Source organism: Micropterus dolomieu, linkage group LG10 (assembly GCF_021292245.1).
Source record: "Micropterus dolomieu isolate WLL.071019.BEF.003 ecotype Adirondacks linkage group LG10, ASM2129224v1, whole genome shotgun sequence".
Taxonomy (NCBI): Eukaryota; Metazoa; Chordata; class Actinopteri; order Centrarchiformes; family Centrarchidae; genus Micropterus; species Micropterus dolomieu.
Window position 1 is genome coordinate 8,868,087 of NC_060159.1, and position 15,984 is coordinate 8,884,070.

The 15,984-nt window shown below is 40.2% G+C and overlaps 1 protein-coding gene and 1 long non-coding RNA gene across 3 annotated transcripts in view; one reads left to right on the top strand and one right to left on the bottom strand.

Moving 5' to 3' along the window:
• Positions 1-15,984, bottom strand: part of LOC123977672 (kelch-like protein 29) — a 212,939-nt gene that overhangs the window by 157,759 nt on the left and 39,196 nt on the right. The window lies entirely within an intron of this gene.
• Positions 6,567-7,736, top strand: LOC123977674. The gene is made up of 2 exons (XR_006826738.1): positions 6,567-6,704; positions 7,627-7,736. It is a non-coding gene; the product is annotated as an uncharacterized LOC123977674 (long non-coding RNA).

Below are 15,984 nucleotides of genomic sequence, written 5' to 3' on the forward strand. Positions count from 1 at the left end.
GTGTGTGTGTGTGTGTGTGTGTGTGTGTGTGTGTGTGTGTGTGTGTGTGTGTGTGTGTGTGTGTGTGTGTGTGTGTGAGTGTGAGAGAGAGAGAGAGACCTCAAAGCAACAATCTAGTTTAGAGCTAATCACGCTGAAGCTACCTAGAGACAGTGTCAGCCTGCAAGGTTAATGGAACACCTGTATGCACACTATGTCAGATACAAGAGAGCGAGAGGCATGATTGTGACTGTGTGTTTTTGCAAACTCATGTGGCTTTTGCATGTGACTGTGAATGTGTACATTATTCAATGGAAGTGCTGTGAGCCCTGAGACACCACAGCTCAAAAGGAAACAGTAAAAGAGATGCCACCGAGCGCTGCCACCACTCATATCTGTCAGCATCACAGAAGACGAAGAAACCCTTATCCCTCGAACACATGAGCGCATTTTCGAAGGAAAGAGTGGGAGTGTATGAATACTGTAGCAAAACCCTGAAGGTGAGACAAATCAGCGAGGTACAAAAACTTGACAAGTTAACATGTCAGAAGAGAAGAACTCCAAAAATTAAACATTAAACCTTCTGTATAGCAGATCAATTTAGTTTCTTTGAAATCAATGGCATTTTAGAGGCATATTTCTGTAATTCTTGCACCAATCTCTAAACAAATATTCAAATCTGATCAAACAAGTCATTATGTTTGACAGCTTTCAATTCCATTCAATGACAGAAGCGTCTGCAGGCAACCTTTGAGGGGGAGAAAGCAGGAAGCTAAATTATGCAAATGTCTGTCAATTTAACGAATCAGAGGCACAGAATTAGCAGGCTGTTAGTCTCTCTTAGCCCTGCAAATGCCGCTAATACAGATGAAGGGCTGGAGCTTGATTTCATTATCGCTACTCTGAAAAAGAGAGGAAGGGGGAAGCGAAAGGGAGAGAGGGAATGAGAGAGAAATGAGAGATCGAGAGATGGAGACAAATGTGTGTGAAAACACAAGCCTCTATTCAGAGCCCTATCAACTCCAAATATCAAATTAGCCAAATGAATGGTACAAGATAAAGGACAGCACGGGGAGGAGAGCAAGCGAGCCCGGCAGACGGGCAAATGAAAGGAGCAGAGAGAGGGGAGAAGCTGCGAGGGCGTATTAAGAATGGAAGGGATCGGAGAGTATTTCAATAATCGATAGAGCGTGAAGTGAAGAGAGTGAGACAGAAAGAGAGAGAGCGACCCAGGATATCACAGTTCATTAGTCATTGCTGGTGACAACTGGAGACTGTAGCAAGAAGATTGTCACTGGGTCTTAATCAGATGAGAAACGATGGAATGCCAGTCGTTAATTCCAACGGCATTATAGCGTCTATTGTCTGCCTCTGAAGGGGCTTATCGCAATCTCTCTACCTCCGACTGCTGCTGCTCCTCCTGCTGCTACGCCAGCAAACAAGCTGCCAGCAAACTCACCAGGGAAACTCTAAAGAGCTGGGGAGAAACTAAACTCTCCCTTTCTGCAAAGGCTCACTCTCTCATACACTTTTTCTCACACAACTCCTGTCTCCCACACACACAAACACAGGAACTGAAAAACATGTAATGCTACAGTAGCCCTTGGTGCTACACGGAAGCATCTCTGAGGCAGAAACCAGGAAATCAATTCTATCTTTTTAAGCAACCCATTAAAAGGCGCCAAGGCGAGTTAAAGCACTTGCTCAAGACATACCATTATAGTATATTGTATATTCTGTTACAAGGCAAACCCTAACGAATGCACACCATTACACACTGCTGCAAAGAAGCTACTTTATGCATGTAGATTGCACACAAACACACACGTTGTATATATACACACACAGTTAGATTCCATGCATACAGTATACCAGCAGAAACTGCAAACACACAGACATAATAAAATGTCATATTCTCTCTATTCTTCCCACATTGGCTTGTACACAGACACCAATAAATACTGCAACATCCTCCTTAAAATGCACATCTCCACCATGTATTCCTCTCCCAGGGTCTGTTCCTGTCAGAACCATGGCCCAAAACTCTCAGTCAGCCAGCTCAGCTGGGAACGGCCTCTCCGACTCAAACAACTTCCTTGCCTGGCTGGAAATGTGTTTACAGTATTTGTACCACTACGCTGCACTGCCTGCCTCATTCACCACGACCAAACAAAAAGTACGGCAGTCATGCAGCTACAGTGTGTGAGCCCTGTGTAAATTCTGTTTGCAGCTCAGTTTGGGGTGTGCGCTGGTGTGCATCCTTCGGTCTGTTGCTGTACAGGGGGTAGAGAAAAAGTTACATCTTTCACGAAAGAGGAGTAACTTTACGGGCATAACAAAAGGCGGGTCATGTAAGGTTGCATGACTACCACGAGACTCATTTTCAATCAATCAACCATTTCAGCACTAATGCAGTTGTCTGTGTTTGACATATAGTGTTGTTAATAGGGGTGTGCAGAGATCTTGTGCCACGAGATCTAACGATATTAAAACGTGACAATATTTCTCATCGAGTGAAAAGCTGTCTCACGAGACTCCCAATTGGCACTTTTCACTGTTTAGTGAAAAACAAATGTCTAACTGATAACGTCGACTCGCTTCTCAATTAATTTCCACCCAAGCTGATGATACCGGCGTACATCATGATAGTAATCAAGTGAATCCCTTCTTGCGCTGTGAGTCGCATACAGTTTGTGACAGAGTGGTAATGTAACTAGTAGAGTTTTGTGTAGATTTGTTCAGAATGCTCAGAATTTTCAAATAATTCGGCATTGAAGATTCCTTACAAATAGTGTTAAAATCTTGTCTCATCTCAAAGTCGTGAACCCAATATTGTGGAAAGTCTGTTGAACTAAGGGTATCATCACACCCCTAGTTAAAGAATTTTTACTTGACATTAAATCATTTTGCAGGTAGTTTTGACCAACACATAATATGGTAATGTGGTTAATTTAAAAACATAACAATTGCATCGCCTGGCAACAATCTACACAGTCATGATCACTGAAAAGTAAGGGCGTGACACCCCTTTTAAATTTGCATCAGTTACCACCAACTTTCTATAGACACTAATAATTTCACTCTACCTGTGTGTGGCTATTAGTGATGGTGTTTGTGAATAGTCTTTTTTGCAATGAGGCTCATTTGCATAGAAAGGGGACAATTTTGCTGCAAACGTATGCATATTACCTAATTTAAATACGTGCACCAGAGCACTGAGATGCTATTTGCTTGGCAGTTCCGTTAGGGGAGCATTTCATCCTTTGTGAGTGCTTTAAGAATTACATGATTTCTTTTCATCTCATTTGTGCAGGTTACAGACAAGTCATCAGTTACAACTCAACCATGCCTCTCAATTTACACGTTATTTGAGATTTTTATTTGAGAAGTTATTTTAGATTATTTTACACATTTACAAATCTGATTACACACACAGATTAAGATACGTTTACAAATCTGATTACACACACAGATTAAGATACAGTTACACAACTCTCCACTCATATTTGTGGATAGTTCTGCAACAATAATGGCCCCGTACTTCAGTTATGTGTTTCACTTGGCTGAAAAGACATGTCAGGAGGGACCAAAGTACCTCCCCCCTGATGACACACTTTTCTCACTGCACTCTGACTGACCTCACACCACACACACACACACACACACACACACACACAGAAAAGCACCTGCAGATAGAAACATGTATACATGAAATACACTTGAATGCACAGACAAGGACACAGTATTACAAACACAAAGACTCAAATACAGGGTACACACATATACACCTCAGACCATCCATACGTGAACACATGTAAGCACACATAGCACGTATGAACGCATGTCTGCACATGGAAGGACACACATACAGTGCAGGTATAGCTCTGTGTTCTGTATCTAAAGCTTCTGCAGCTACTGTATCCAAGGAACTGCCGTGGGTTTGATCTGGCTGGATTCAAAGTGAGCATTGATGTTCAACAAACCATAATAAATGGCCACAGCTGTGGACCTCGGTGCTTGAATTGTGTGTGTGGTTGTGTGTGTATTGATATGACTTTGTGTGGTCTTCTGTAGGTTTTTGTGTTTTCTCATCCTTCATCCAAGTATAAAACCACTCACTAGTACCCAAATCCATCTAGATTTAGTCTCTTAAACTACATACTCTCCCTTTCCTTTGTCCTCTTTAGTCCTAATTTTCTTTCTCATTTGTTTTCTCCTCTGTATCGATCATAGAATAAAGAATGATCGTATGTCTGAGCAATTATTTTATACAAGAGCTTTGGAGTTCAAGTTAGGACTGTATACTCAGCATTGGAAACGAAATTCGCTCTGAGAGGATATTTTCATTTCAATTCATATTCAGTCAGTACCCACATAGAGCAGAATACTGTTTCATTTCAAAATGCTATGTAATTGTTTTATAGACAAATAATTTCCTGATGTTCACTGACTGGACTTGCATGGGTTCTCAATCAACACTATCCAAGGTTAAAATCAAGCACAACTGGACTTAGCTAAAGATACCTGGAGAAGTTTCGCCTCTCATCCAAGCACTGAAGAAGCCCCTTGGATGAGAGGCTAAATGTCTTCAGGTATTTTCAACCAAGTTCAGTAGCCCTTGATTTTAACCTTCCTTGGATAAATATGACCTGGATGACTGAGAATCTTCACAGACATCAATCAACACTTGGCTGGGGCCTTGAAAAGCAGACCAGTGTTAGAGCCATCTGCTCTATAGATGGGAAGTAGAACATTTAAGGAGCTTATCTGTTATATAATAACATATGTCAGGGATATTATGAAATGTATGAAAACTATTAGAAAACGCTAAAAATCTACTTTAAAATTAATCATTCACTAAGCCCCACCCCATGTTGCTATGCCTTGATAAGCTTTCTGTTTTCACATCACACATATGCAGTTTACAATCATAATGGTGGCAGATTTACCACTCGAAATTCCTAGTAATTTTTTAAACAATGGGTCCTTGTTTTCAGGCAGAGATAGATAAAAGTAGGCTCCTCATTACTAGCTGGTGACAACTGATTTGTCGGCTGAGATGACAACTGTCGCTGGCAGATTTTATTAACTGTAGCTAGCTAATTATGCCAACCTTAGCACCACGGTTGTTTTTTGATGTTTTTGGCTTACTTATTTTAAAACAAAACCCTGTAAAAGGTGTCTTGCTATAAATATGCACTTGAAGGGTACATACTAGGGCTGAAACGATTCATCGATTAAATCGATCACTAAAATGCATGCTTTGTTTAATCCATATATCTATAAGTATACAGCATACTGTTTCGCACGGACATTTATTACTGTCGCACATCGCGCTTAGGCTGTGAACACGAGGTGATTATAATGGCGCTGTTTGCAGCGAGGGACAAAGAAGAAAGTGTCCAAAGCATGGGATTATTTCAAGCTAAAACAAAACAGTTAATGTTACAGTCCGTCCACCGTAAAACGAAACTTATGTCGCCTCGGCAACAGCACGACAGAACCTGATCAGAAATCACCTGGTGTTCTGCCAGCGGACCACAGACAAGGTAACAGTAACAGCGACTTTAGCATTTAAATGAAATCATGATTGTTTGTTGAGGTGAAGGCTAGCCAAAGTGAGCCGCAGACCTCAGCTGAAAATGTACACACATGCTTTTGTTGTTCTCCTTTTTGGGCCGTGAGTTGTAACCTCACAGTCAAGAGTTAACTGGGTGTCGATGAGCTGCACCTTTTTACTCATCCCCAGTTCTCTCTGTAGCTCAGACAATCCCTGCTATCTGCGTGTGCTAATCCATCCTTTGACCCATATTCTTTGTCTTTATAATTGCTATCTTTATAATAACAAACAACAGCTGTTTCGTGTGCAGGATCGCTCATTTCCCGTTTCACATTGGACGTGTTTCTTAACAAAACGTGGTTTGGAGTTCGCGTTCAGCTCGTGTAGTGTGTGACCCCCTGTCACCGATCAGTCACGTAGTGTGAATGGCACAATGACTTCAAGACTCCCGCCACAAGAGGGCAGATTGTGTAGTGTGAACGGCACGGCGTTCGGCTGGCCCTGAAAGTCGTTTAGTCTGCACGAGCCTTTAGTATAACTTGTATAGCACTCGGGTGATGTTTGTTTTTGTAAAGCAGCTGTCTAGTTGGTCTGATGTTTGCTGTATGACTCACTATGAATTTCCGAAAGGACCAATAAATATCTATCACCTATAAACGTGCACAGCTGATCCCGTTACGGGAGCAAAAGTACTTCTTAAACAACGCATCGATGAATCGTTGAAATAATCTATAGAACCTTTTAATACTAAAATCGTCGTTAGCTGCAGCCCTAGTTCATAGATGATATTATTCTAAAAGACTGAAGCTAAAGTCAGCATCCTCAATAGATGATAATCCATGTAGAAGACATGTCGAAATAAATAAGCAGTATTCTGTTATTGCAGTGTAGAGAAAGTTAGTCCTAGTATTCTACGTATGCTAAGAATCTGATTGTTATTAACGTTTAGCTTATTTAATTGAAACATAACCGGTTTGGGTGCTTAGCTACAGGTTTGATTTATGCTTTATTGGTTGTTTTTCAAAGTCCGGCATCCAGATAGCGTGAAAATACTACACAGTGGATGTGCAATGGCGATCAGAGCTTTTATGTAATATAACTTGCAACCGCACAAAATGTAGTATCCTAATGAAATGCTCTTTAGCTTCTTCAAAATAACACTGGGGTAAGTTACTAGGTACTACTAGATAGTAAGCTAGTTAGCTGAGCATGCTAACATTTGCAGCTTACGTTAACATTATAGCAGATAAACACACAGTTTGATCAATTATTTACAGTTTTGCGATTTTGTTTCTGGTTCTTCAAAGGCCAAATAAAAAACACTAAAATTCTTAAATTGTCATTTATGCAAGTATCTAAGAAACGCTAACAGTTTTATTCAAAGATTCATAGAGGTTATCAGTTAGTCAAAGTGGCCATTACAATTTAAAATGATTTATCCAGAATTGGTAATGTGAAAAAACTCTTGGCAGGGTAACTGCAGCAATCACACTCAAACATTGTAATAATAGTAATAATAATACATTCAGCACTTTAAGGGAGAGGAAATGATACAAACAATGTTTCACATGTTGCTTCATCAGATTCGCTCTGCCACATACAGTGAATCTGATGAAGCAACATGTGAAACGCGTAGTTCACTTGGTTTTTATGTAATCTGTTAATAATAGAGTGTCAATCCTAGTATCCTGGTGTGCTGGGATATTTGGTTTTGGTTTACTGTGGTTTGCTCTGCACCACCTGGCACCCAGGAGAGAAGCACCGCTGTGCACACGATATCTTCAGCCTTTTAGACAAAGTTATCTGTTAGACAAATCCATCGGCATTAGCAGCTTTGAAATTAATTTTTATCTCCAAAATGACTGATGTGCATTTGGATGAGAAGGACTGCACAATTAGGAATACGTGTTAAATTTATTAATATATGCTCCAAACTCTCCCATCAAAAACAAGGGGGAGACTGAATTGACAATGTTTTCCCAGAGAGCAAAATGCAAAAAGCTGTGTATGACATACAAAACAAAAAGTTAAATAAAAAAGATTGTATGCTTGACAAGGACTTCACTAAATAATTCTCTTATTTCCAGAGAGGGGTCCATTCTGTCTACATACAACTCACGGCCACAGCTGAAAAGGTCACCCTCCATGCCATTGTTGAGTCTAATTAACATGTATTAAATAGCTCAACCCCTCTTCATTTGCATCCACCTTTGTTCTTCCCCTGCCGTAAAGATCACACTGTGCAATGGATGTGTGGCTCTCTAATGGGTGATGAGTTCATGAGACAGTTTGTTACCACGGATTGTTTCCAATGCAGATGTGTTGCATTGAATTGGAGACCATAATGTATGCACGAACTACAGTGAGTACTGTTTTGACTAGTGTTTTGAGCTGTACCAAAAAGGTACGAAGAAATACAACCAAAAACCATACCTCAGATGACTTTATGTATTTTACTGCAACATTATACAAAACAATTTAAGTATGATTTCCTCTCAGCTTGACTTCATACCAGTGATTCCTGCATTAGGGTTTGAGGGTCAACCTGAATCTTTCCATTCAAGTCCAGAGAGGAAATGTCAAAATCTAAAATAGTTTCCCATTCTGTTTCAGTCAGCTCTGTGTGAGTTGGAGGCGTCAGTCAAAATAATAAACATCCTCATAATAGCTCTGCTCACTTGTAATGAACACTTTGGCATCACTTATGAGTAATGTTGCATTGCTAATCCTTCCCAAGTACCTGCAATACAAGCAATTAGAATATTTATTTATATAGTGAAGGCTATTGAGATTGATTGCATGTTCATTGTTTGAAGATTAAAGACATTTTTGGAGTTGTTCAATGTGACATGTGATTGATCTGTTTGCTACTTCACTTTACTTCACTCTGATATTACCAAACACAGATCATAGACAAAACAACCTGCGTCAGCACCATCAGCTACTAAAACAATTAGTTTATTCAACCAATTATGTCCAAACTGCTGATACAGGTTGAAACACGGTGAGGGGTGGAGCCATGGGGACGAGGTCGAGGTAGAGAGGGTTAGCTAGTATAATAAAGTGCATATTCACACAGCACATCACATAGCCAAGAGCCATCATCAGGGCAATAATGAGGAAATTCAATCAGCTGTGCTGGCAGTGTCTGAACTACATGACTGTTACTCATCTGATATGATAGGGGAGCCTTTCAGTGGCATTTTTTTCCCTACGTAGTACTATAAAGGAAAATACACATTTTAGAACAACTTGTCCAGCTTGCATAACAAATCTAAAGTCCAGAAGTACAGTAATCATTTTAAAAGTATTCATAGCGACACTGCACAACACAGTTGCTCTGTTGAGGCCACTTAACCGGCCCAATGTCTCTTATTGTTCAGAGAGCTGAATATGGGCTTTGATCGAGCAAAACTCTGAGGCTGGCACTGACGCCAGAACAGCGAAGTGGAAATTAGAATCCCAGAATCACTGTGACCAAATGAAAATACTCACAGTGTTCTACATTATTACTTGTCGCACGGAAGCAATAAGTGGGAGAGATTTACAATAGGCAGAGTAATACCTGCTAATATACTTGCGTTCCATGGGGTCTTTAGTCTGGAAATCTTCCCATAAAAGAGCCTCTACATTTTCAAATGACTGCAGTATGAGCAGTTAGTGGAGCATATTGGATTTAATCAACCATAGAGTAGAGGTGTGGGTGAAACACTGACAACTCTGCATTTGAATATAAGTGAGAAAGACATACAAGTTTAAGATCTCATAACCTGGTGTTAGTTTTGTTTTAATGGCATTCTGACGTTTATTCTCTGTTTTGGAAACCCTGACGTTCAAATGGGTTTTTCTTATAATCAAAGAACACAGTCCTGAGGTAGTGCAAGGCAGAAAAATGCACAGTGTGTGTTAGGCTACACTGGCAGGTTGGATAACCTCAGGCTATTCAACTTTTTTTCTCCCCAACTCAGGCTTCTCATGGTCATTTCTCTAAATGACAGTGAAATATTATCATGGGCCCAGGAATTTACGTTACCTCTGAATACTGAACCCTATCAGCTTTTTGCAATTATAGCCTGGCTCTCCAGCATATTCCTGGGAAACACTCATTTTTCCTGGCAGAATTGAACTCCTGCAACATACTGACATTTAAAAGCTGCACATATTAGCGTTGCTTTGCAAGCTCATTATTTTCCTCCCTGATTTACAAGGGTAAGCAAAAAACAGTAAAATACTAGAAAACGCTACAATTTCTCTTCCGTCTGTCTAGCCTCAAAGGGATCTTTGTGTTAATTAAAACTGTTATGGCGGCTGCTCTGAGGCTGGACAGCAACTATTGTGGCTGCTTTGTGGCCACAAAGATTGTAAATGAAGAAGAAGAGGGCATTTTTTGTGTACCACACAAAAAAGGCAGTCTGACGAACGGGGGTTCACAGCGTCCATTATTTTTGTTAAGGTTTATGAATATCTCAGGAGATAAAAGAAATAAGGCTTGAGGGAGTAGCAGATGGAAAAACTCCATCATATCTGAAGAGGTACAAACACAGACTCTCTCTCGCACACTCACACATTGAAGTACACAAGCCGTGCACAGGCGCAGATACACACAGGATTTTTCAATTTGCAATCAGACCCAGCATGGTGAACTCTCCATGTTCGCCTCGACTGTCCTTTGTATTTGGCATCAAAGTTCCGCCCCGCCATAAAAGCCAAATTCTCTATGACATAGTGGAGATTGCTCTGTCGAAAATGCAATCAGCCAAAGCCGCCTCAAGTGCTGATGAATTACTGTGGCTTAGGAAAAGACAATGACTTGTCAGTTTTGCAGTTTGGCTCCGTCAAGGGACAGGCACATAAGGGACCAGAAGAAGTCACAATATAGCCCTGCATCCTCCAAATCTGAATGGATCAACTTTCTTGAATGTCAAGTTAGCTGTGCAGTAAAACTCATCAGAAAACACACTTTCTGCTAAGGTAATATTATGTCTATCCAGATACTTTATTTCTGTTATATTAATACTGAGGAATAGGGATGCACCGAATGTGCGGCCACCGAAATTAATCAGCCGGAAATAGCAAAAAAGCACATACGGTGTCGGCCTAATACGTCAAAAGACCGAATAAATTTTACCGATGCGTTCACATGTTGGCAGTGTGGAAGCTTTTTAAAGTGTCTGAGAAAGATGCAAAAATCGCCGTTTGCAGACACTGTTCTGCTGAATTGTCTCCTAGCACATCCACTCCATCTGTGGCTGACTTCTTAGAAAAGGCAACAAACGGTCTGAACTGCTTTGAGTGTTTCTGTCACTCGTTTCTGAGAAGGCGATTAAGCTACCCGCACCTAAATTTGGAATGCACACGTATTCAAGCCTTTATGGTAAATCCACTGAAACGGACCAGAGCGAGCTGACAGGCAGGTTAGTGACTTTATCCTGTCAGTTTATCTCTTTACAAAGACAAGTGTTGCAGTATGAGAGTCCTACCTGAAGAGAGGCTGTGAAGTCTTCATGTTACGCAATATGAGAATCACATACAACATTATTTAGCAAACTGGATTGGACTTGATGAATTTAGCACGAGTATACACATGTGACAACGTCCGGTTTTCAAAATAAGGTGTCTATACAGTATGGAAATAAGATTAATGTGTCCATTAAAAGTAAATGGACACATGTAATTTACTTTACCGGACCCTCTTGGGCCTCGGACCCACACACCATAGTCTCTCCAAATCCTGTGGAACACCGAGTAAAAAGCACACTTTGACTATTTAATTTATGCTATGATTAAAAAAAGGCAAAACAAATAGATATATTTATTATTTATTTATTATATATATTTTTTCATTATATTCAGGCTCGGCTTCGGCCCCTTCTGAGGAAAGTAATTTGCTTATGAAAACATTTGTTTTATTACCATTTTATAACCTCAACAGCTGCCAATGAGGCAGAAGTGCTCTCATGTTGTGGTGATTTCATCTTAAGGACAATTTCTCATAAAATATGATTTCCTCAATTTCTTTACTGCTGTATGATTTTTTGCCATACTTCGCTGTTCCCATGCGTCTTAGTTGTTTCTCAAAATAACCGCTATGTTAATATTAAAATGTACTTCTAGTGAGCAAGACAATCACAATTTTAAACATTACTTGGTTTTAATTTTATAGACACTAATGAATAAAAGCTTCTTCCTCTGGTTTGTCTGTTGCTGCAATGGATTGTACATGATGGCAGATGGGTCCTAAAGTCTAACAGTAACAACATGAATTCATGCATATTGATACACAACGAAACTTCCCTATCATGATTGCTACTTTGAATATTGCAATGCTCACTTTTGATGTTTCTATGCCAAAGTCAATGGGAGTTAATTTGCCTGAGGAAATGGCTTAAGTTATTATAAAATGTTTATACACTGTCCTGATTACAATAAAAAAAATATGAAAATGAGGAAACTTAACAGATCAGGATGAAAATGTCTTTAAAGTGCAAGTAAAATCAGAAATATGGAAATCTTTAACAAAAATATATCTAATTAAATCATCAAAATGAGCTACTTACAATCAGAACTTCGATTTGGGTATGGTGTGATTCACTGACTAACCACACCCTGCTCAGCACTTCCCTATCCACTAACTCTATCCTTCTCTGATCCATTTTTTTTTTTTTTTTTTACCTATTCACTTTACATCTCTCAATCACCTAAAAAAAACGTTGCTACAGGCAAGGGTAATTGAAAGTGTGTAGTTGTCCACATAAAATGCAGCCTGAAGAGTAACAAAGGGCCACATGAAAATATGGCGCATTAAATGTCACAGAGTCAGTCGAGTCGGCCTAAAGCATGAAACACTTGTCCCATAGCTGCGTCAAACGCGATTACTGTTCACTCTCTGCCAATGCACAATACTGTCAATACTGTTGTAATAATGGATTTTACTGGCTATGGGGAGCTTTCTAAAAATACGTTTTGAAAATAGAAAACATAATGGTAACAGGAAATCGCCTCTCCACATCGAGGCAAAGGTAGATTAACACCACTGTTCAGTTTATCAATTTTCAGCAACTTGAAAATGAAATAATTTTTAATCACAGCACACAAGAGTGTGTCTTAAACTGAATTTAGCTATTTATGACCATAATGCTGCCAAAATATTTTTTCAATGCCAAAGTACATCAGTTATTTACATGATGAAGAAAGACATAAGTAGACAGACTGTTTCAAAAGGGGGCGCCATACAACAAGTACAGACTGGACTCAGTCTTATACAATGTCCAGACATATTAATACACTCATAGCTATGGCAACATTAAAAATCCAAGATGGCCATTTTAGCCATGCTAAAGGAGATAATTGTGAAATCCCTTTCTTAATGTTCAACTTCAGTGATTACAACAGACAACCTGTTCTGGTGAACACTCAGGTTCATAAATAGAAACGCTGTTAGCGATGAACAACTCTTTTTAAAACTGGATCTTTTGCTGTTAAATCCTATTAAAAATGGAAGAGGGAGGGGGTCACCAGGAGTTGGTTTTGTTTCAAAGCACCATTCAACATCAGCTGGAAACTGAAAATAGACTAAATCTACACAGAGAAATAGAAGAAACCTAAGTGTATTGTGACCTCTGATTTCCCCTCAGAAGAGTAAAATCACATAGCATAACCTGCCCATGTTGCCTCTGTCAACATTCATCCATGTTAATTCACAGGTGTATGGGTTCATTCTTTGTAGCTGAAGAAAACGCATAGTAGCTGAGAGGAGGTGTGTTTCCAGGCCTGGTAATGGTCATTAAATAGTCATGGGTCCCTGTGCTGAGTTGTGCTATGCCTGTCTGGGCTGTGCTAGGCAGCTTCAGCCTTTGTGCTCATGTTATGCTCATCACTGCGGGGGGGCAGGTAGAGTGCTAAGCTGCTCTTCAGTTACAGGACCAGTTCATCGTCACAACATGCGAGCCTCAGCACACACCACACTAAGAACACACACGTTCACCTCACTTTAACCCCGCTGGCTTGTCTGCATGGAGTAAGGTCACATCACGGTCAGTGAGCGGTTTGACGCGTCACAAAAACACAGGATGGGCTCTTGCTATTTTTTTGGCAAACACTGACTATCTGTTCTTTTTTCACATGCAGTACATGCTTCTGTCTGAGTGTGCGTATGTAAGCTGGTTATGTGAAGGTCACCAAGCAAAGCACATGAAAGGGGAAGCAGTCTTTGAGCTCTTATCGGGTGATAAGGGTGCCGTGTGTGTGTTTGGTCAATCACAATAGAGCAGCCCTTTGCAGTGCTCAAGTGTGGAAGCCAATGCGACACGTTTGTGAAGTGGCATGGCTTAAGAGATCTGTTCTTGATGTTTGGTTTCCCTCAGCACTTTTTTTTCTGCAGACTTTACAATGGAAAGCACACATTTTATAGCATGTCATGGAATGGTGCCTTTTTCCTCCACAGCGTGGGAGTGGGAATAGTTTAGGTCTTTCTGTCACATCACAAAAGAGCAAAACCCAGCAAGTGAACTTGTGTCTTTGTGCTTATAAAATATCTGGTTGAGCTGTAACCATATTGGTGAAATACTAAAGATCCAATAATGGACATTTCTGGCCTTGAAGATGAGATTTTACAATTTTAAATTACAGATTTTATTACAGATTACAGATTTTAAATTACTTGGTTAGTTGGTTTTTCTTAATGGCTTTGTGTTGATTATATATATATATATATATATATATATATATGTCTACAATATCACAAAATATTTAGAAAACTATGGACATCCTTATCAGCCTCAGCTACACTTTGTGTTACGTTCTAATTAGCCAATGTTAGAATGCTAACATGCTAAACTTAGCAGCATAGCATGCTGACTTTAACATTTCACTCAAATCACTGCTGTGTACATCCTCACAGAGCTAGCATGGTTATAGACTAGATTAGTTTATTTTCTTAAGTTTCTTTGTCTTCTTCAGACAATAGAATAGAATGACAAATAAAATGTCAAAAATGGTGAAAAGAGTCATCCCCTGTTTAGGACAGCCCAAGTTGGCATCTTAAATTAGTTTTTATTTGTTTCTCCAGCATAAAAAAACTAACAATAAAGATGTAGACTAAAGAAAGTGAGAAATCCTTAGATTTTAGAGATTAACCAGATAATGTTTGGTGTTATTGCTTAATAAAGGGCAAAATAATTAGTCAATTATTAACACTAGTAAAAAAAAATAAATAAATTGTTAAGAAGAAAGACCCTCACTCATTACCCTGATGTGTTTCATTGCACTAAATGCACCTTCCTAGCACCGCCTTCGGGTACCATGGCAGGCATCTTGCACATGCAACATATAACTTGTGAGGACTGAATCCGTGGAGTGATGAATGACTTCCAACACACTGTGGACTCAGCAAATGTTAAATATTCTCATTAGCTGGTTGAGAGATCACACACACTCTGGCAGCACTGCTACCGCCCTTATCGGCCTGAGCCTGAGGCGGTCCAAAACAACCCCCCACCCCCACGCTTTCTTCTCCTCCTGCCTTCATCACCCTTCTCTTTTTCTGTCTCGATCCATCGGTTGTGGGGCTTCAGGCACTGGAGCGACAGGCAATACCGGCATTTGAGCTGTCATACATGTCTGTCAAGGCAGAAGAATCAGGGCACTGGAGATGGACAGACACCTGATCTGTTGTAAATGTTCCACCCCTTTGGGACGACTGATCCGGGTTGTTAGCACGAGCGTCAAGATTAACAGAACCAGCTGTCCTTACAAAATGCTGTGACATGACTTCTGCTCTATCCTTGACTTCTGCTGTATCGCCTATCACTACAAGACGACTCAAATAAGTCTTGGAACAAACAACAAATTGTACTTCACCTTACTATACAAATTAGCTTTAGTTTTTTCCTAAGTTTTTTGCCTTCTCCTACCCTTAAAAGAACAGGTATCGAGACATTTTTGGCTCCATTTTTTGCAGTACAGAGCTGCCAACAATGGGTCTGTTTAGGAGGAGGGTCTGGTATAAAGAGTAAAGAGGAGCAGGAGAGACGAGCAAAGCACAGAACTCAGGGCAGAGGTGGCTCCTGGCCATCCATCTCTGGTTTCAGGATTCAGAGAGTGCTGACAGGTCTGGGTCCCCCGGCGCAGGCCTCTGGGCTGTAACCACGGATACCCAGACAAACCAAGAGCTGTCACTCAAGCAGTACCAGCTAGACAGAGTCACAGGAGATGGGAAAACAGGATAGCGAGACACCAGTGATGTGTGTACGTGCTTATACCTGTGTGTGTGTGTGTGTGTGTGTGTGTGTGTGTGTGTTACAGAATACAAGACAGGAAATGCAGAAGCTGCGAGTGCAGACAGTCGCGGGTCTAGTGAGATATCATCAGTCACTCTTGAGACACACACACACTTACAGAGGACACAGGAAAAACAAATTTTTGATACTGAAGGTTTAGGGATACTC